Raw genomic sequence first — 20,538 nt, 5'->3', positions numbered from 1 at the left:
CAAGTATGGATGAAGTCCTGAGAAACCAGATTATTAAAACTGATGATGAAGTGGAAATTCCTTTCCAAATATTGTTGACTGGTGATAATGAGTGTCAAAATAGATTCCAGAGACAATGGGTCCATTTTACCGTATGTGAGCTGCTGCAATATCTTTTGAGGCTGAAGAACAAATTGCTGCCTAATAAAAACTTTAACGCACGTGCTAGTGCAAACTTGGGATGGCAGGAATTATAAACAACAGAAACCACCCATCTCCAGAACTACCTTTCAGTCAAGTAACACAGAACTCATGAGGAGTCATCAAGGGGATGATCCTATTTGGGACCCAGAGACTCGTTATGTTATCTTTGCAGGAGCTTTTAAAAATTGTTTATTTATCATTTCTTTATGGGCTATAATTGATTTAGGAGGGTACCTTCTGTTCTTTCTATTTTGGGAAACTCTAGAAAGACTACAAGAAAGACCCAGCTATTTACGCTTATTGGGGAAGGGTTGTTTTTCTTTCTTTAAACACTCACTGCAACTCCGTGGAGGTCCCACATCCGGCCCATTCTCCAACAACTGCAATGGTTGCCAGTTGAATTCCAGATCAGACTAAAGGTTCTGGTAATTACCTTCAAGGCCATACGCGGTCAGGGCCCAGTGTACCTGAGGGATCGCCTCCCCACCTATGCCCCCAAAAGAGCCCTGAGGTCCACTGCTACCAACCAGCTAAAGGTCTCTGGCCCTAAAGAAGTCCGCCTGGTCTCAACCAGGGCCAGAGCATTCTCTGTTCTGGCCCCCACCTGGCGGAACGAGCTCCCAGAGAAGATCAGAGCCCTGATGGAGCTTAAACAGTTCTGCAGGGCCTGCAAGGAGGAGCTCTTCTGCCAGGCATTCGGTTGAGACCAGATATATATAACCCACAGCGACCAAAGGGCCCCTGCTCCCCACCCCCCCTCAGGACACCACCTATACACTCTGGACCTGTTTGTATGTTGCAACGTTGTATTGTTTATTGGTTATACAATTATAATGTTATATGTTTACAATTATCAGTTATTATTGCACAGTTATCCAAATGTTTTATAGACTGTTCCATGTATTGTACTTATGTTATTATGTAAACTGCCCTGAGCCCCCGGGGAGGGCGATAGATAAATAAATGAATGAATGTATGAATGAATGAATGAATGAATGAATGTCTGCCTCACAACAAGCCATTGAATCCCCTTTTATTTAAGAAGAACCTCGTTGTTAATAAAGTTCTATTCTTGAAAAAGTCAAAGTTGTGTTTCTTCGCTCCCTGCCCCTTCAACAATATTTGGACATAGTTGCAGCTTCATAGAAAATGTTTGAGCCCAATTTGACCCATAAGCAAGGACCTCCTGGCCATCTAAAGTTTTCTTTCCTTCTGTAGAACATCATCAGAGAAATAACGCCAGATTTTTGCAAGGCGCCATTAAACTCCATCCCGACTGCTTTTCAGTACAATTTTATTGTATTCTTATCAATTCCTAGGAGGAATTGATAAGTATTCACTGTGATATGTTGATATGTATTCACTGTGTCTTTTACTTAATTTTGCTTTTCTGTCTATTTATTCCACTTCCGCGTGTAACACAGTTTTCATATGCCAAGAAATGATTTGGATTTGGATCGGTGGGTTCTCGTCTTGCTCTGGATGGTGACTTTTTTGCTCACAAAACTGGCCATGCCCATTTAACATTTTTTGTTCTGTTTTGAAAACATGGTGCAGCGGCTTTAAAAACATGAGCTTTTCAAGAGTGAAAAATGTTTTCCTTCATCCGCTCTTCTTCCCTGCCGTCTCTCCTCCAGGGCATCAGAGGGTGCGGACCCTGACCTGAGGGTGCGGACCCTGACCATTGTGACCTGGGGGGCAGGTGGGGACGAGGTCTCCTTTGTGACGTCACCCCCTGCTGGTGCCCTGGGCTGCAGCTCCCCGGAGGGGGCTTGGTGGGTTGTTGGAGGAGCCTTGGAGGAGTGTTGTGGAGGCTGAAGAAAGATTGCGCGAAAAATATGTTTTTTGTTTGTTTATCGTTTATTTCGTTATTTAAATTTATCCATTTCTTTAATTTCTTTATTTTATTAATTAATTATTTAGTTAGTTATTTATTCTTTTTATTTATTTTTAAATATTTATTTATTTTATCCTTATATTTATTTGTGTGTATTTGTTTGTATTTGTTTGTATTTGTTTGTCACCTCCGGACTAGATTTCTGTAACTCGCTCTACACCGGCCTGCCTCTGGGCTTGATCCGGAAACTGCAACTCGTCCAAAATGTGGCTGTTAGAGTCCTCACAGCTACACCGTGGAGGGCTCACATCCAGCCAGTTCTGAGGCAGCTGCACTGGTTACCGGTCGCCTTCCGGATCAGGTTCAAGGTTTTGGTTTTGACCTTCAAGGCCATCCGTGGTTTAGGCCCAGCATATATTATTATGAGCATGTGAAGGGTGGGCGCTACTCAAACAAGAGCTATTGCATGCTCAATCAATGACTATTCCAGAAATACGAAAACACTGCAGGAGCTCTAAGAAGCCTATTTGGATGAACAGAGAACTTCAAGAGGAAATAAGAAAGAAAAGGAAAATGTTCAGGAAATGGAGGGAAGGACAGAGCTCTAAAGAAGAGTACCTACAGGTTACTAGGCACTGTAGATCAATCATCAGAAAGGCCAAAGCTGAGAGTGAGCTAAGATTGGCCAGGGAAGCCCACTGTAATAAGAAAAGATTTTTCAGTTACGTGAGGAGCAAACGTAAAGTAAAGGAGGCAATAGGCCCGCTGTTGGGTGCGGATGGACAAACTCTAACGAAAGATGCAGAGAAAGCAGAAAGGCTTAGTGCCTATTTTACATCTGTTTTTTCCCACAGGTCAAAGTGTTTAGGCACGTCTAGAGATGGCTGTAGCCAAAGGACAGTGTCTGGGTGGCAGGTTAACATGGATAGAGAGGTTGTCGAGAGGCATTTAGCTGCACTGGATGAGTTCAAATCCCCTGGTCCAGATGAAATGCACCCGAGAGTACTCAAAGAACTTTCCAGAGAACTTGCACAGCCCTTGTCCATCATCTTCGGAACCTCTTTAAGGACTGGAGATGTCCCGGAGGACTGGAAAAGAGCAAACGTTATTCCGATCTTCAAAAAAGGGAGGAAGGATGACCCGGGAAACTACAGACCAGTGAGTCTGACCTCTGTTGTGGGGAAGATAATGGAGCAGATATTAAAGGGAGCGATCTGCAAACATCTGGAGGACAATTTGGTGATCCAAGGAAGTCAGCATGGATTTGTCTCCAACAGGTCCTGCCAGACCAACCTAGTTTCCTTTTTTGACCAAGTAACAGGTTTGCTAGATCGGGGAAATTTGGTTGATGTCATTTACTTGGATTTTAGTAAAGCTTTTGACAAGGTTCCCCATGATGTTCTGATGGATAAGTTGAAGGACTGCAATCTGGATTTTCAGATCGTTAGGTGGATAGGGAATTGGTTAGAGAACCGCACTCAAAGAGTTGTTGTCAATGGTGTTTCATCAGACTGGAGAGAGGTGAGTAGCGGGGTACCTCAGGGTTCGGTGCTCGGCCCGGTACTTTTTAACATATTTATTAATGATCTAGATGAGGGGGTGGAGGGACTACTCATCAAGTTTGCAGATGACACCAAATTGGGAGGACTGGCAAATACTCCGGAAGATAGAGACAGAGTTCAACGAGATCTGAACACAATGGAAAAATGGGCAAATGAGAACAAGATGCAATTTAATAAAGATAAGTGTAAAGTTCTGCATCTGGGTCAGAAAAATGAAAAGCATGCCTACTGGATGGGGGATACGCTTCTAGGTAGCACTGTGTGTGAACGAGACCTTGGGGTACTTGTGGATTGTAAACTAAACATGAGCAGGCAGTGTGATGCAGCGGTAAAAAAGGCAAATGCCATTTTGGGCTGTATCAACAGAGGCATCACATCAAAATCACAAGATGTCATAGTCCCATTGTATACGGCACTGGTCAGACCACACCTGGAGTACTGTGTGCAGTTCTGGAGGCCTCACTTCAAGAAGGACATCGATAAAATTGAAAGGGTACAGAGGAGAGCGACGAAGATGATCTGGGGCCAAGGGACCAAGCCCTATGAAGATAGGTTGAGGGACTTGGGAATGTTCAGCCTGGAGAAAAGGAGGATGAGAGGGGACATGATAGCCCTCTTTAAGTATTTGAAAGGTTGTCACTTGGAGGAGGGCAGGATGCTGTTTCTGCTGGCTGCAGAGGAAAGGACACGCAGTAATGGGTTTAAACTTCAAGTACAACGATATAGGCTAGATATCAGGAAAAAGTTTTTCACAGTCAGAGTAGTTCAGCAGTGGAATAGGCTGCCTAAGGAGGTGGTGAGCGCCCCCTCACTGGAAATCTTCAAGCAAAGGTTGGATACACACTTTTCTTGGATGCTTTAGGATGCTTAGGGCTAATCCTGCGTTGAGCAGGTGGTTGGACTAGATGGCCTGTATGGCCCCTTCCAACTCTATGATTCTATGATTATTATTATTATTATTTAATTTCTAGACCGCCCTTCTCCCAATAGGTCTCAGGGCGGTTTACAACATAAATAGTTAAAACACAATAAAATCCCCATAAAAACCCCAATTAAAAGTTACATATAACATATCACATAACATATAGCGGCGGTGGTCACAATTCTGATCTTAGTTCAGCCTGGTGGAGAGAATAATGTTCAGAAGAGGGTGGCACCAATACAATAGATCTAACCATGATCTCGGTGTTAGAGATCTCAATATTGGAGGGGATCCTCTGATGGATTAGTGGGAGAGCTGCCCTGGCCTCAACCATATGCCTGGCGGAAGAGCTCCGTCTTACAGCCCCTGCGGAAAGCTGGTAGATCCTGCAGGGCCCTTAGCTCTTCTGGGAGCTCGTTCCACCAGGTTGGGGCCAGGACTGAAAAGGCCCTGGCCCGGGTCGAGGCCAGGCGCACATCCCGTGGGCCCGGGACAACCAGTAAATTCATACCCGCAGAGCGGAGTGCCCTGCGGGGGGCATAAGCAACCAAGCGGTCCCGCAGGTATGAGGGACCACCTATCGCCCTACGCCCCCAGCAGGGCTTTACGCTCTGCGGGGGCTAACCTATTGGTCGTTCCCGGCCCCAAGGAAGCCCGCCTGGCCTCGACCAGGGCCAGGGCCTTCTCGGTCCTGGCCCCAACCTGGTGGAATGAGCTCCCGGAAGAGCTGAGGGCCCTGTGGGAATTGTCATCATTCCACAGGGCCTGCAAGACGGAGCTCTTCTGCTAGGCTTATAGTTGAGGCCGGGTGGTAAGAAGATCAGCCCTCCCTCACAAACTGGCGGTAGAGAGTGTCACCCCCCCCCCCCCCGTAGTTGAGGATGCGGAGACTAAATGAGTAAGATTAAGCCATCATTGTTGCCACTGTGACCAATTGGTTACCAACTACTGTAAATTTACTGGAACTTATTGTTATTTTATGGTTTTTAGAGGATGGGGTTATGTAAGCCGCCTCGAGCCTTCAGGGGGAGGTGGGATACAACAACAACAACAATAATTGTTTATCTATTTGTATATTTATTTATTTGTATATTTGTATATATTTTGCATCTGATGGCTGCCCAGCATCTTAAAAAGTAAGTTGCGCATCTAGATTTTGTTCCCCTTGTTATTTTGTCCCCACCTCACCCCAGGACACGATCCCCAAGCGATCCATGGGACGGGCTGCACTTCTCCAAGTAATAAGGCTGACTGCACACTTAGCTCCGCGTCAGGGGAGGGAAAGGGTGTGTCAGACCTTCTCCGGTCCCTCCACCCTCCCTGGCAAGAGGGGGCAAGAGCCCCCCACCACCACCTGGTGCCCAGCGGACAGTGGAGTGGAGATTCTCTCCAGGCCTCAGGTGCCCTGCAGACCCCTGCCCACCCAGACAAATCCACCTTGGCAGTCTTCAGCCCAGACTCCTCCTGCCCATTTGGCTTTACCAGGGAGCCTGGCTGACCTCCTGGGGACGGGAGTTTCCGGAGGAAGTCGACATGGAGGAGGACCCTGCTTCCCGGCATTCCCTGACCGGCCCCTGCTTGAGACAGGAGGTCTGCTTAGAAGACAGGAAGTGTGCCTGGATAGGTGGGCGGGGTCACATGGGGAGGCAGGCTCCGTTTCCAGCCTCCCTCCCCAACCCATCGCTGGATAATGCCCCAGAGGAACCAGAGAGGCCATGCAGGTTGGGGAAATGTGCCCATGCCTCTCTCAGGAGGAGAAAGAATGGCGCCGCAGATCCAGCTTGTGCTTTTACTGCTGGGGTTCAGGAATTATGCCCCTCCCAGCCCTAAGAAACAGAAGTGGCTGTTAAACTACCAGCCCCAAGGTGGGAGTAAACGACCAACCCCAGCTCGGACAACCCAAGAAGTTCCTGAATCAATGCCGATTGGGGTACTTTTTGGTTCGGCCTTGCCAAACGGACAACACTCTGCACCCGAAAGATCCAAAACAGGGGGGCCGAATCCAGATTCAGCGATTCAGCTTCAAATAGGCCATATAACTGCCCTCACTTTCCTGGACAGTAACTGATGAGGCGGGAGGGAAGAGTGCATGCCAAACAGCTGGTAATGACAGCTCCCCCTCCCAATCGATTTTATTCCCTACCCTACCTACTTTAAGGGAACATCCCTAACCCTATTATCAGACGTTCAGCCGCCAGCCGGTCCCCTTTAATCCCTCCCACCCACCTTCACAAAGCTGACTTCAAAGGTGGGGGGGGGGAGTGATTTCCAGGGAGCAGCCCGGGGGCTGAACAAAGCAAAGCAAGTGAAGCCTCCTGTGAAGGGGTGCATAGGGGAGGGATTGACAGGGAGTGGCAAGGGCAGCTGATAGTTCGTAATGAGAGCTGCGCTGATGCTCCCTCTGAATTCTTCCCCAAACTGGAGGAGTGGCCGCGTGGCTATCAGGATCAGCTGATAGAGTCCCTAAAGGGTTGTTCCCTTTAAAGGTGCAGACCTCCTTCCCCCTCATGGCTCCCTAGACTCCCTAGGAACCCACGGCACCCTTACTGGCGAGCCAGCTCTGTTCCAAAAGGAGAGGCATCGAGCGAGTTCCCATTAAAAACAATACGGTGGAGGTTCAGTCAGCTGCCCGTGTCTCCAACCTCAGCGCCTGTCCTTTTGGGAAAACCTGGGGGCTTTCTGCACAAGGGCCAATGTTGCCAAATGTTTTCAGTATGCAGAAACGCTAGATTTAATAGTAGAATTTTGTCATTCCGCATACCTTTAATTTTAGTGGAATATTGAAGTCCCAGTAGCGTTGTATTCATTCCCCACAGGTTTCCAGTCTCACTGCAATCGCAACAAAGGAAGCAATATTCTTCTGCGCTTCTTCCCGCCCCTGGCCGTCAATCAAACAGGACAGCCAATGGACTGTTGTGTTTGTGCTTCCGAAAAGCCCCTTTCCCTTTAAGAACTGTATTTTTAAAACACAAACACACCAGTTGCAACGAATATTTGTTCAATCATTGTTTCAGATAAACCTTTTTCTAGCGCAGAGACATCACTCTGCCAACAAAAGTGCGTTTAGTCAAGGCTATGGTATTCCCAGTTGCAATGTATGGCTGCGAAAGTTGGACCATAAGGAAGGCCGAGCGTCAAAGAATTGAGGCTTTTGAACTCTGGTGCTGGAGAAGGCTCTTGCGAGTCCCTTGGACTGCAAGGCGAACAAACCGGTCAGTCCTAGAGGAGATCAGCCCTGACTGCTCCTTAAAGGCCAGATCCTGAAGATGAAACTCAAATACTTTGGCCACCTCATGAGAAGGAAGGACTCCCTTGAGAAGAGCCTAATGCTGGGAGTGATCGAGGGCAAAAGAAGAAGGGGACGACAGAGAATGAGGTGGCTGGATGGACTCTCTGAAGCAGTAGGTGCAAACTTAAATGGACTCTGAGGAATGGTAGAGGACAGGAAGGCCTGGAGGATCATTGTCCATGGGGTCGCGATGGGTCAGACACGACTTCGCACCTAACAACAACAACACATCCGAGCTGTTTAGAAAGTTTCTTCATTGCTGCTGCTGTTATACTTTTTAAATAAAACTGTAAACTAGGGAAGGTGAATAAACAATAAAATTATTTCCCTTTTTTAATGGTCAGTCCGCCTGGCCCTCTCTTGCTGGTCATTCCAGTCTGTGTGCCACTGTGGTGCTGCATCGCTCAGAGTTGCCAAAACTGTTGGAAGGGGCAAGATCTGTTGTGTGCATAACTCAGCGGTAGTAGAAGAATGTCCTGCAGGGGGCATCGGAGGAGATCTGCCATTAGCATATCTCGAATAGGAGCTTGGTGGTATTTTTCCAATAGTCTCCACAGCATCCTGATTGGCTTCTGGAGACTTCCTGCTCCCTTGAGCACACTTGCTCCCTGCTTGCCTCCAGAAAAGAAGGGACAGAATGGTTGCAGACAAAGCGATCAGTTAGACATAGGACTCTTGTGTTTCTTTACGAAGTTGCTTCTCTTCGCTATAAACTATTTCCTTCTTTTTAGTAGCCTGGTGCTCTCTGCATATTTAAACTCTTCCTACAAACACAACATTGATGCCACTCAACAAATCACTTGAGCCGGTAGCACTCAACAAAAAAGAATATTTTCTGCTCTGGCCAGTGGTGAGAGTGTTGGCCTAGGACCTGGGAATCGCAGGTTCAAATCCCCAGAATGCCATAGGAACTGGCTGGGTCGTCTTGAGTCAGGCCTACTCACTTAGCCCAACTTGCCTCACAGGGTTGTTGTGAAGGTGAAATGGAGGAAAAGAGAATGATGAATGCCTCTGGGGGTCTCTTCTGGGGAGACAGGAAGGGTATAAATGAATGTTTGGAAACCCTAGGAAACCCTAGGAGTTCCCAGTACTACTGTTTATAATCTCCCCTTAAAGAAATGCATCTATATACAAAGAAAGTTGATTCATACAGAAGGTTCCAAGGACTTCTATTGGTGGAATCTCCCCTCCTCTGGGACCAATGGCTGCTTTTGCTCAGGATTCTGCACCCCCCCTCCCTTCAGGCCTTATGTTGAGGACTCCTTTGGAGAAAGGCCAGGGTCCCTTTGGTGTAAGGGCTCCTCTGGACCAGGGCCTGCTTTGAAAACACAAGAGGCCTCCAAGAATTTCATCTGGCCTTCTGGTCCATAGAATCAATTAAGGTCTTCAGTGTCCTACATAGTTAACATATTATATCCCTGTACGTCAAGGAGCCAACGGTATATTTAACATGTCTCTTCCTGTATTTTATGTATGCTTTTATTCATTTATTTATGCCTGCCCATTGATAAAACAGGAGAAGAAAGAAACTACCCTAGGCTATAATTAACAGTTGAACAATTTAACAATGAATCAAAATAAAAATACAATTTATCTTATCTCTTATTTAATTGTAAACAAACAACCAAAATGGCCTCCAGATTTGTACCATTTTCAGTGTGGCATTTTCATCAGTGGTTGTTTCTTATTAGCATTCCTATCACCAATTAATTCTTTACAGAAATATTTTTCTTTACAAAATGGTTATTCCAATTTGAAACATTACATACTTCCTATAACTATTTAATGGGCATAAAGACATAAAGTCATCAAATGGTATTCCTTTAGATATCCTACAAATTAAAATATGAGTATAAATCAAAAGCTTGCTTTTTAACGGTCAAGATAAAAATACTAAAGGACCAAGTCTTACCAACTGGTATATGCTGAGGATCTAGTCCTTCACTAATTATATCATCTAAAATAACACCATTTAGGAAAATACCCTATACCGAAAGGAAATGTACCTGAGCTCTGGACATATAGAAACCATGGGACATGTTCTCCTTCAATGTCGATTTTATAATGACATTCAAATTAGTCTAATTCTTCCACTGCTAGGCAGATTCCCAGGACGTTCAGGAGAATTTTATATTTCTCTGCTGCTTACAGATATAGATAATGATACAACCTATAGAGTTGCCAAGTTCTGTGCTCCAGCGATCAAAATTCATAATAGAATGGTCTGTTTCAAGGGAACTGGACAGCTGTATTTACGTACCTTATTATTATTATTCTATTTTGTATCGTTAGGTTTTAAGATGTTTTAATTCCTGGTTTTAGTGGATGTTTTTGTATCATCTTGTGCTGGTGTATGACCGTAATAAAACTAACTGAACTGAACAAAAGCTTGCTTTTTAATGGTCAAGATAAAAATACTAGAGGATCAAGTCTTACCAACTGGTATATGCTGAGGATATAGTCCTTCCATAATTATATGATCTAAAATAACACCATTTTAGCACTCATAAATCTATGGCCATTTGAAAACATTAACCCTTAGTAATAACCTCTTCCCTCTTGTTCTTCACTTCAGTTTGAACAATATATATCTACTGGCCTCTAGCTCCAAGGGATGGGGAAGTTCCATCCAAAGACTGTTCCCACTGGGCTGTGAACTGCCTGTGGGGATTATCCTCAAGCCAGAGACTTGCTCCATGCCACACTTGGACCAGTTAAACAAAAACAGAAAAGTTCCCAATAGGTGGGAAAACCTCTAGGTGTCTCACACCCCCGCTGCCACCTCGCGAGTGGCCAGAGCAACAGGACCCAGCAGCTGACTCAGATCGGGCTGAAGAATCAGGGGAGTCTGATGCGGACGCTGGGGAGGGCTGCTCTAGTCAGCCGGGACCGGCTCAGGAGAGATCGTGGACCCTGACACAGCAGCAGCAGTCTGCATCAGACTCCGAAGAATCGCCCGAACGACTCAGGCAATGCCATAGGGTGGGGTTGGCAGAACCCTGAAGGAGCCGGAGGCTGCAGGCGAGCTGTCAATGTAGATGGGACCCAGCTGGAAGCACTTTGGGGGAGAACGAAGTGAGTCATTGCCCAGGTGCAGTGAATTAGCTGGGCTGCATTTAAGAGAAACAGCAACAGACTTCTGTGTGGATGCAATTTATGCAGACACCCTCCAGACCGGTTTTGAATTCCTGCATTTCGTCTGACTCCCTTCGGCTCCTGTGACTCCTGGCATTGGCTGGACTACTCTTCTGGGAAATTGGACTGACTATCTCCGGCTTCTCTTGGTTCCTCTGACTCCCGGCACCGGTTTTGACGACGCATATGGACTGGCTTTGTTTGAATATCTGCTGTCTAGACTTTGACCTTGGCTCTGTTTCAACTGCTCTCTGTATTGCCCTGCACTGTGCTTATCTAAATCCTTGCAACACGGACTGGACTTGACTTTGTTCCGGCTAGGCTTTGCAGCCCCGGCTCCTCCGGCACAGCTGCCACTGGGCATGGACAGCTAGGGCAGAATACTAGGGCTCTCAATTAAAACAACTGGCCATCAACTCTAATCTCCCAGTTAGGGTTTAAACTATAATAAAGCTTAGTCAAGAGTCACCCCGACAGGGCTATGGGTCTTCTAAACAACTTGAGCTCAGAATATCACAGAGTGACTTTGCAACACCTTTCTCCTTTGATGAGCCTGTTCTACTTGCACATTCCCATGGCTGCTTTGGCTTTACTCCTAGTCGAGCATTGCATTCATTACATTTAAGTAAAAGGAAGGCTGCTGGTTTGCCGGCAGCCCGGCATTAACGCAGCGGCCGGACCGGGCCACGTGGTGCTGACTCAGCTGGGCCTGCCTCGCCCCCCATCCCGCCCTTGGCAGGAGTGGGGTACCTGCGGGGGAAGGGCGGGGCCTAGGCCTATTTAACAGGGAGCCGCTGGTCGGACCTTCCTCTTTGGCGCTCGGCTCCTTGGACTCTCACACAGTTTTCTCTCTCCTGACTGCTCGAGCTCGGCATCTGGCGCGCTTCAGCGGAGTCTTTTAGCGGCAGCTCGCTTGCTTAACGGCGGCACGGATGAAGGCGGACGGCTGGAGGGCTGCGGCTGTGAGCGAACGGGAGCTTCACTTTCGGGTCGCTGTTGAGGCGGCATTTTTCCGCGACACCCAACCCGGAAGACACGGAGGGTCTGTGCGCCGAGGAGGTTAGTCACTGTACTCGGGCGAGTTTTTGTTTTTGCCTCATTTCTCATCTCTCCCGCGCAAGTGGAATGGCGCCGGCGAGGAAGCGGCGTAACACCGTGGCAGCTCGTAGGGCTCCGGACCTTCCCTCAGTTGAGCCGGCGGCTGCACCTGGCAACCCCTCCCCCCTTTCGGGGGAGGCGGGAGTCAGGGGACACGCCACACGGGGGGCAGTTCACCGGGCCCGCGCTCTACAAGGGGCCTCCAGGAACGTGCCCGGGCCATCCAGTGGAGCTGGGCTCAGGCCAGCGGCGCTGGGGGGAGAGGGAAACGGCTGCGGGTACTTCCCAGCCAGAGGCGAGGGAGGGGAGTTCTCTGCCGTCCCCAGGCTCTTCTAATCTTGCTGGGCCAGAGGCCCGGGCCCAGGCTGGGGGGGATGGTGCATTTCCTCCTTTACAGGGCCCCGCCCTGGCAGGGACATCGGCCCGGGCCCCTGGTTCTCTGGGGCGGCAGAGTCCAGCAGCGGGTTCAACAGGTCTGGCACAGGTTGGGACCGCAGCACAACCTGCTTGGGTTGGGAATTTTGGGCTGGGGAGACTCGGTCAAGGAACGGCCCCACAGCAGTTCGCCACATGGCCAGGGCAAGGTAATGCTTACTGGCCCTCGCCGGCGCTATTTACAGGAGCATTTTCCCCTTACGGGGGGGTGCATATGCCCCCGGCCATGGCTTATCAATTCCAGGGAGCACCCATGGGGCTCATGAACGGGGCAGTACAGGGGTTCCACGGGGGGGGGCCCAGTGTGTGGCAGCAGCGGATGGGCCGCAGGGTATGGGGAGTCCACTGCTGCTTTCCCATTCACCGGCCCGGTGGGCCCCTTCGGTCAGTCAGTGGGTGCACCATCGTATGGGTGCCCGGCGGCTGGGCTGGAGGGTCCAGCGGCTGGCGGGGCAGTTGCCAGACAGTCTGCTCTCACACTCGGGGGGCACCCCTTCATGTCGCTGCCCCCTGCTAGTGACCCGGGGGGGTCCGGGGGCTCAGGCCGCCCTCCATTGGGGAGCTCTGCGGCTGCGGAACCGACCCCGGTGGCCGGGGCGGCTCTGCTGGCTGGGCTGGCACAGGCGGGCCAGGCGAATCTTCCCGATACTGCAGGGGCGGCTCTGGACGCGGGAACAGCAAGCTCGGTGGCGGCATCAGAGGAGGGCCAGGTGGCTCGTGGAGAGAGACAATCGCCGGGTGTGGAGGCTGTGGTGGAAGGCCTTAGACAACTCGTCAAATATGCATCGCGCCAGCCGCACGGGAAAAAGCAAGCGCGCGCACCTTCTCAGCAGGCAGGGGATCTCTTGGTGGTTGAGTTTTCTTCTTCTGAGGACGAATCAGAAGTGGGGGTCCGGGATAAGACTTATTGGTTGCGGGGGATGCATGCACCGGGGGTGCCAGACTGGATGGCAAAAAGGCAGGGGGATGCGAGAGAATTCTTCCGGAAAGGGGAGGGGGCTGGGACCCCGACGGAACCTCCCATTGGCTTTGCCAATAAGGATGAGCCTCCCGGATCACACCTCCCACAGAAGCTTAGGGAGAGGGCATTGGACGGCTTGTACGTCGACGTTTTAAAATTCATCAAACCAGACGAGGAGGCACCTCGCACCGGCTCTCGGGGGGCCAAAAAATCCAAGGAAAATGGGCAAGGGGACCGGTCCTTTGAAAATTGGGTGCGGGGCTGGTCGGAGTACTTGTGCCTGATACACGGTACGTATCCAGAACGGGCCTGGCACCTGGTCCGGCACCAAACTAATGTTCTGGAGGCCCGCTCCCTGATGGGGGACGCTGCGGCCTTGGCCTACGACAGTGCTTTTAGGAAACGGGCGTCTAACAATGTGTCTGCTTGCTGGGATCGGAAAAACCCAGATGTATGGATGGTAAAGGTTGGTACACGCTCGTGTTTCTCGGGCGCCAACAGCAGACCTCGTTTCGTGGCCTGCAAGGATTCCCGGGGGATTTGTTGGGATTTTAACCAGGGCGGCTGCTCACAACGCAGGTGCAGGTATGAGCATTGGTGTGAGGCGTGTGGGGGGGTCACCCCAGGTCAGAATGTTCCAGACCAGCCGGGACACAGACGCCCTTTCGGAAAGGCCGGTCCACCTCCAAGAGGGGAGGTGGATCGGGGTCAGGAAACAGCTCTTGGGAGGGTCTCGCCCAACCCAGCCAATAATGGCCTTTTTTCAATGGCGCCAACCCCAGTTCGCTTGCATGCTATGTTGCCTTATTTATCAGTTTACCCGGACAGGCTTGCTGCAGTTTATTTACAAGAAGGTTTTCGTTCAGGCTTTCGTATCCCTTACCGTGGCCCCCGAGTCGCCATGGAGTGCGCCAATCTTAAATCGGCACTTGCACTGCCAGAGGTGGTGTGGGAGAAGCTGCGCAAAGAACTTGAGGCGGGGAGGGTTTTGGGCCCCTTCCCGGCACCCCCTTTAGAAAATCTCAGGGTCTCTCCCTTGGGAGTCATCCATAAGAAGGACCCAGGCCAGTACCGTCTTATCCACCACTTACCATACCCGAAAGGGTCGTCGGTGAATGACGGCATTGCACCCGAGTTGTGCTCGGTCACATATGCCACACTGGATCACACGGTGGCGCTAGTCCGGGCCTGCAGTAGGGAGGCATTGATGGCAAAGTGCGACGTCCGCTCGGCATTCCGGCTCCTACCAGTACACCCTGATGATTTTTGCCTCTTAGGTTTCAAGTTTCAGGGATGGTGGTACGTCGACAGGGCTATGCCTATGGGCTGCTCCATAGCCTGTTCGGCGTTTGAGACTTTTAGTACCTTTCTGGAATGGGTGGCAAAGGGTTGGAGCGGCTCCCCGTGTATATCGCACTATCTCGATGATTTTTTCTTTGGGGGCGCTGCGGGATCCTCTGCTTGTCAGGACCGGTTGGCCACATTTCAGGGGTTGATGGGGGAATTTGGGGTTCCCCTGGCTCCGGAAAAAACAGAGGGGCCCACGGTTTGCCTGACTTATTTGGGCATCCAACTTGATTCGGCGACTGGCCTTTCTAGGTTGACGCTGAGCAAAGTTTGGGCACTATTGGAACTCATTAGGCACATGCAAACATGGGCAAAATGCACTTTGAGAGACATGCAGGTGGTATTGGGGCACCTCAACTTTGCGTGCAAAGCGGTGAAGCCAGGGAGGGCTTTCTGTGCTCGCATGGCACGCTCCCTGGTGGGAAAAGGGCTCGCCCCCCACCATCATATTCGGCTGACCCGGGGAGTCAAGACTGATCTCGGGGTATGGCAAGACTTCCTCCAGGGGTTTAATGGTGTGGCCATTTGGCAATCCCCTTTATTGGTGGCGGGCGATTTACAAGTATATTCTGACGCGGCGGGCAGTCGGGGTTTCGGTTTGATTTATGGGGACCGCTGGTGCGAAAAGGCCTGGTAGGGGAGCCCGGTGATCAGGGATCTCACCTTTCTCGAGCTATTTCCCATCGTGGTAGCCGTGTTTATGTGGCAGGACATCTTCAGGGACAAGAAGGTCACCTTTTGGTGCGACAAAATGGCCGTGGTCAGGATTATCAACCGGCAGTCTTCGCGTTCCGAGTGGGTCATGCGTCTAGTGCGAAAGATGGTACTTACATGCCTAGTTTCTAACATCTCCTTTGTTGCCAAGCACATTCCAGGGGTCGACAACACGGTCGCAGATGCTTTGTCCCGGGGCCTCATGGATCGGTTCAGGGCTCTCGCCCCACCGGCGAACCAGCGCCCGGAGGACTTTCCGGAGGACCTGTGGAACCTTGGCAGCAACACATACACGAAGGCTTGCTAAGCTCCTGGGCCCCTGCAACGCTGCGGACATACGAAGGAGTAATGGATCGCTACCTAACAGCCTGTGAAGCCTGGGGATGCGCAAAACCGTTGCCCCTTATGGAAGACGCTGTCCGTGCATCTGGCAGGATTATCGGCCTACTGCAAACTGCGCGGCTGGTGGGACCCTGGTTCATCGTTCCTGGCACACAGGGTCCTCGAGGGATGGTGTAGGAGCAGCCCACGCGGGTCAGATCACAGGCGCCCTATTTCTAGAGCCACGCTACAAGGATTGATGGCCCAGCTACGGGTGGTGTGCTCCTCTGATTTTGAGTTCCTTCTCTTTCAGGCTGCTTTCGCAATGGCGTTCTTTGGGGCCTTTAGGGGGGAGAGTTCTTAGCTGCATCCCGGAGCGACCAGTCCGGCAGGCCCCTGGGAATACAGGACATTCATGTGGAAGGGACACGGGTGCGGGTCACGTTGGCACGTTCTAAGACAGAGCAGCGTGGAAAGGGGACTCACATCGCATTCACCCCTTCAGCGGGAACAGGGCCATGCCCGGTGAAGTGTATAACTGGCTATTTGGCAGCGAGGCCCCCATTACCCGGGCCTTTTTTGATCCACCAGGATGGCAGTTGTCGGTCTCGGTACCACTTTACGGCAGTTCTTCGCGCCTGCTTGGAAGGGATGGGGCTACCAGCGAAGAGCTACAGCATTCATTCATTCCGAATCGGGGCAGCCACACAGGCGGCGGCCGATGGGGTGGGGCCCGAGGCCATCATGGCGGTAGGTCACTGGCGGTCATAGGTCCTACGTACGCACTGACTTGTCTGCCTGATTTCCTTGTTCCTAGGTCGGCTGGCCCCCCGCCGCACTGTTTTCATTTTGGGTCACAGCATCGTCCACTGGGCAGTGCGGTATGCAGCCTCTTCTGGATGGGGTCCTGACCTCGGCATTGGCAATGCATTCTCCATAGTTTGGGCCGGGCAGCGCGGCATGTGCTGGGCATCGATGTTAAAGACCTTCTTCAGCCTGGTGCGAGTACACGGGACCCCTTCGGTACTCATGATTCAGCTGGGTGGCAATGATCTGCCAGGGATTGCGGCCTTGGACTTAGCAACCGCCATTCAGCGCGACCTGCTCATCGTTCAACAGAGGTGGCCAGGAGCGCACATTTTATGGGCTGAGCTGCTGGAGCGCAGGTCGTGGAAGGGGGCGCAGAACCCACGTAAAGTCGACCTGGCAAGGAGGAAGCTGTGTAGGGCAGTCGACAGGAATTGCGTATCCAGCTGCTGCGGGATTATCACTCATCCAGACATTGCATTTTGGCTGCCAGCACTGTACAGGGAGGACGGTGTACATCTGTCGGAGTGGGGCATGGACATTTGGCTGGATGTCATCCGCCAGGCCCTGTTGGACCTTTCTGGCTAGTGAGCATTGGCGGGAGCGGGCTGCTTTATCAAGCAGCAGTTCCGCTCAGTGGAGGTTTTTGGAAGGGGTGGATCCTAGATTTGGGGAGTCTGCGCCTACGTGCTGGACTCTGAGGTTATCGGGAGCCTCCGTAAGAGGCTGGGTGCACGCGAAACAGCATCCCCTTAAAGGGGAAGGGGAACGGCATCACTGTGCGGGTGAAGGTGGGTGCCTTAAGAGAGATTAACATCCGTAGGGCCCCCACCAACATCACCCTCCCGTGGGTGGTTGGAAAAGGATTGGCCTGCCGGAGTTTAGCGCGTAGCGGGCGGTCTGGCTTTAAATGGGGGTACGAGCCATTCCTGCCCCGGATCCCCTCCTTGGTATGCCTCCGCTCACATTTTAATAAAGCTGTGGCCACGTTATTGCCAAATAAATATACTGCCTTGTGTCATTCAATGGGTTGCTCCGCGCGGTCCAGTAAGTTCCGGCCTGCCAGTTAATAAGACCTCATGATAGTTAAAATACAAACATGATGATGATGATGATGATGATGATGATGATGATGATGTTATCTGTTCAGTGGTGCCCGACCCTCGGCAATTCTATAGGAAAGTCTTCGCCATGCGTCCCTGGCACTGACTGCTTCTTTTAATTGGTTCATGGTCATCCCTGCATCGGCTTTGATCGTGTCGAGCCAGAAGATCCTTTGGCGACCACATTTCCTTTTGCCACCCGCACATGCCGAGCATTAGTGATTTTTCCAGCGACTCTGATCGCATGAGGTGTCCAAAGTAAGTGAGATATAACCATAATATGTTCCCTTCCAAGGACACAGTTGACCTGCTCCTCTCCAAAACGACCTTGTTGGAGACTTTGGCTGTCCATGGTAGTTGCAGCATTCGTGTCCACCACCATAATTCAAAAGCATCTATTTGTCAGTATATGGCAGTCAAGTATTGATCATACAGCCACTGCTATAAATGTATGTCAATGCAATGGATTCCAGGGGCATGTCCAGGCATGTAAGGGGCACGTCCAGGCATGTCTCTAGTTGTCAGCCTGAGTCTCCATAGGAATGCATTGGGATGATGCAATAAGGTGTTGCACCTGTGGCTAATTACCTGAGTGAGTCAGCACTGTTGTGATTGGCTGTTAAACTGTATATATGAAATATGCACTGTGTTATTCTTTCTGCCTTCTTCATTGAGAGCTAAGCAGGACATTCTGAAACTCTGCTGAATGTATTGCTGGATGCTGGATGTAAATAAATCACTGTAAATGATTTGCAACAACTTGGCTGTGTTGGTGAGTGATCTCTTCTCTGCTGGTGGTTGGACCTCTGTCCAAGTAAACGGCGCAAACTCGCAACACTATTCTAGGGTCCTTCATGCAACAAGATGGAAAACAGAAGCCTGGCCAGGTAATTCTGATGGGTTAGACAAAGTATTGGAATATGGGACACTGGAAACACTCGCATACGTAAAGCCAAATATAACAATTTAGCAATCAGGAAGTGGATTCCAACAGGAAATCAGATGGGCCGTGTTAGGGGGGGAGAAGGTAGAGAGAAATGCTCAAATGACAGACTGGCTCTGTAAGCAGTGGAACAGGGCAAAAAACAAAGCCGAGGTTTAAGAGGACGTCCCTGAGTGCCTTTCAACCTCTGCTCTCTGCTATAAATATGAACCACCACCAATTCCTGGAAAGTTCATGGAAGTCGCAGAGGAGCAATCAAGCCTTGTCCTCTTTTCACGGTCACGACTCCCTCGAAGGCTTGCAGGTGCACTTCATCAAAACGCACCCCAGGAAATCTCTGCAAGGAAAACTGGCCATAAGCAGGGACGGCCCCTACCCTGCCCTTCACCGGCATCCCCCAGGCTCCTCCACTGGGTCGGCAAGGTTCCTCAGTCTGCTGAAGAAACAGAGAAAAAGTGCAAAAGGCCAGTCTGAGAACTCCACCCTGGACCACTTCCCTTCAAACTGCCCGAAAGAGCACACAGTGAGCCCAATGTGTGGCTATCCCAGATAACTTCCTTCCCCTTGCCTGGGATGCAGAGCTCGCAGGTCACAAGCCCTCCTTGGCCAACCAACCCAAGGGGGATCAGAAGCGGCAGAGATGCAAGCACAGGAGTTGGGGGAACGCCGCTCACCTCTTTTCACGGTCAAGACTTGTGGGCTCACTTCATCAAAACTCCCCCGGGAGATCCCTACAAGGAAAACATGTGGTAAGCAGGGACGGCTCCTGCCCTTCCCTCCACCGGCAACCGGTGAGAAATGCTTCAGCTTGAATACCTTTAAATTGGTGACAGCAGGCTCAAAATCGACAGTATACAGCCTGCCTTCCCCGTTGCTGGCATACAGGTCACAAGCCCTCCTTGCCCAACCCACCCACTGGGGACCAGGAGGGGCAGAGAGGCAAGCGAAGGAGTTGGGGAACATCGCTCACCTCTTTCAGTGGCCACAACTCCCTTGAGGGCTTGCAGGAGAACCTCATCAAAACTCCCCCGGGGTATCCCTACAAGGAAAACCCGTGGTAAGCAGGGACGGCTCCTGCCCTTCCCTCCACCGGCATCCTCCAGGCTCCTCCACTGCCTTCGGTTGGCCAGCATCAACTGGCGGCTGCAAGCCCAAGTACATCTATTTCAACCTGTGCACTACCTCCCCTTCATACCTTAACTAAGGGATCCCCACCTCACACACACACACACACACACACACACACACACACACACACACACACACACCACTCCATTCACACCACTCCCTGCCCCACTCAAACCATCCCCTAGGCATGGGCACCAACCAGGGATATGCGGTTAGGTTCCTGGCTGAACTAGGGACGGAACCGCAATCCGAACGGCGCGTCGGGAGGAGAAATAAGGGGCCGAAGAGGACTAGGAGTTAGGATCCTTCATGCAACAAGATGGAAAACAGAATCCTGACCAGCTACTACTGACTGATTAGACAAAGCGTTAGAATACGGGACACCAGCAACATTTGCGTTCTTGAAGCAAAAGGCAAGAACTTTGCAATCCAGAAGAAAGCTGAGTCCCATAGGAGATCAGATTGGGGCGGGGGGGAAGGAGGTGGAGAGAAATCCTGGACTTTCAGACTGGCTATGTAAGCCTGGGGGGAAGAAGCATCAGTATGTCATCTACGGCGTTAGGGAGATGTACAAGAAGAAGGGAAGCATAGGGAAATGGCAGCCTGATGTGTGTGTGTTTTGTTGTTTTTTCCCTATCTTGGAATAGTAGTCCTGTAATATGCAAGCTGTAGCATTTCTCTCTTTACTGAACCAAAACGGTCCAGTAAAAAAAGAAAAGGGCTCGGAGTCCCTTTCGGCCCCTGCGTTCCCGT

Source organism: Paroedura picta, chromosome 9 (genome assembly GCF_049243985.1).
Source record: "Paroedura picta isolate Pp20150507F chromosome 9, Ppicta_v3.0, whole genome shotgun sequence".
Classification (NCBI taxonomy): Eukaryota; Metazoa; Chordata; class Lepidosauria; order Squamata; family Gekkonidae; genus Paroedura; species Paroedura picta.
The sequence above is the reverse complement of the archived record's forward strand: the minus strand, read 5'-3'. Positions refer to the sequence as shown.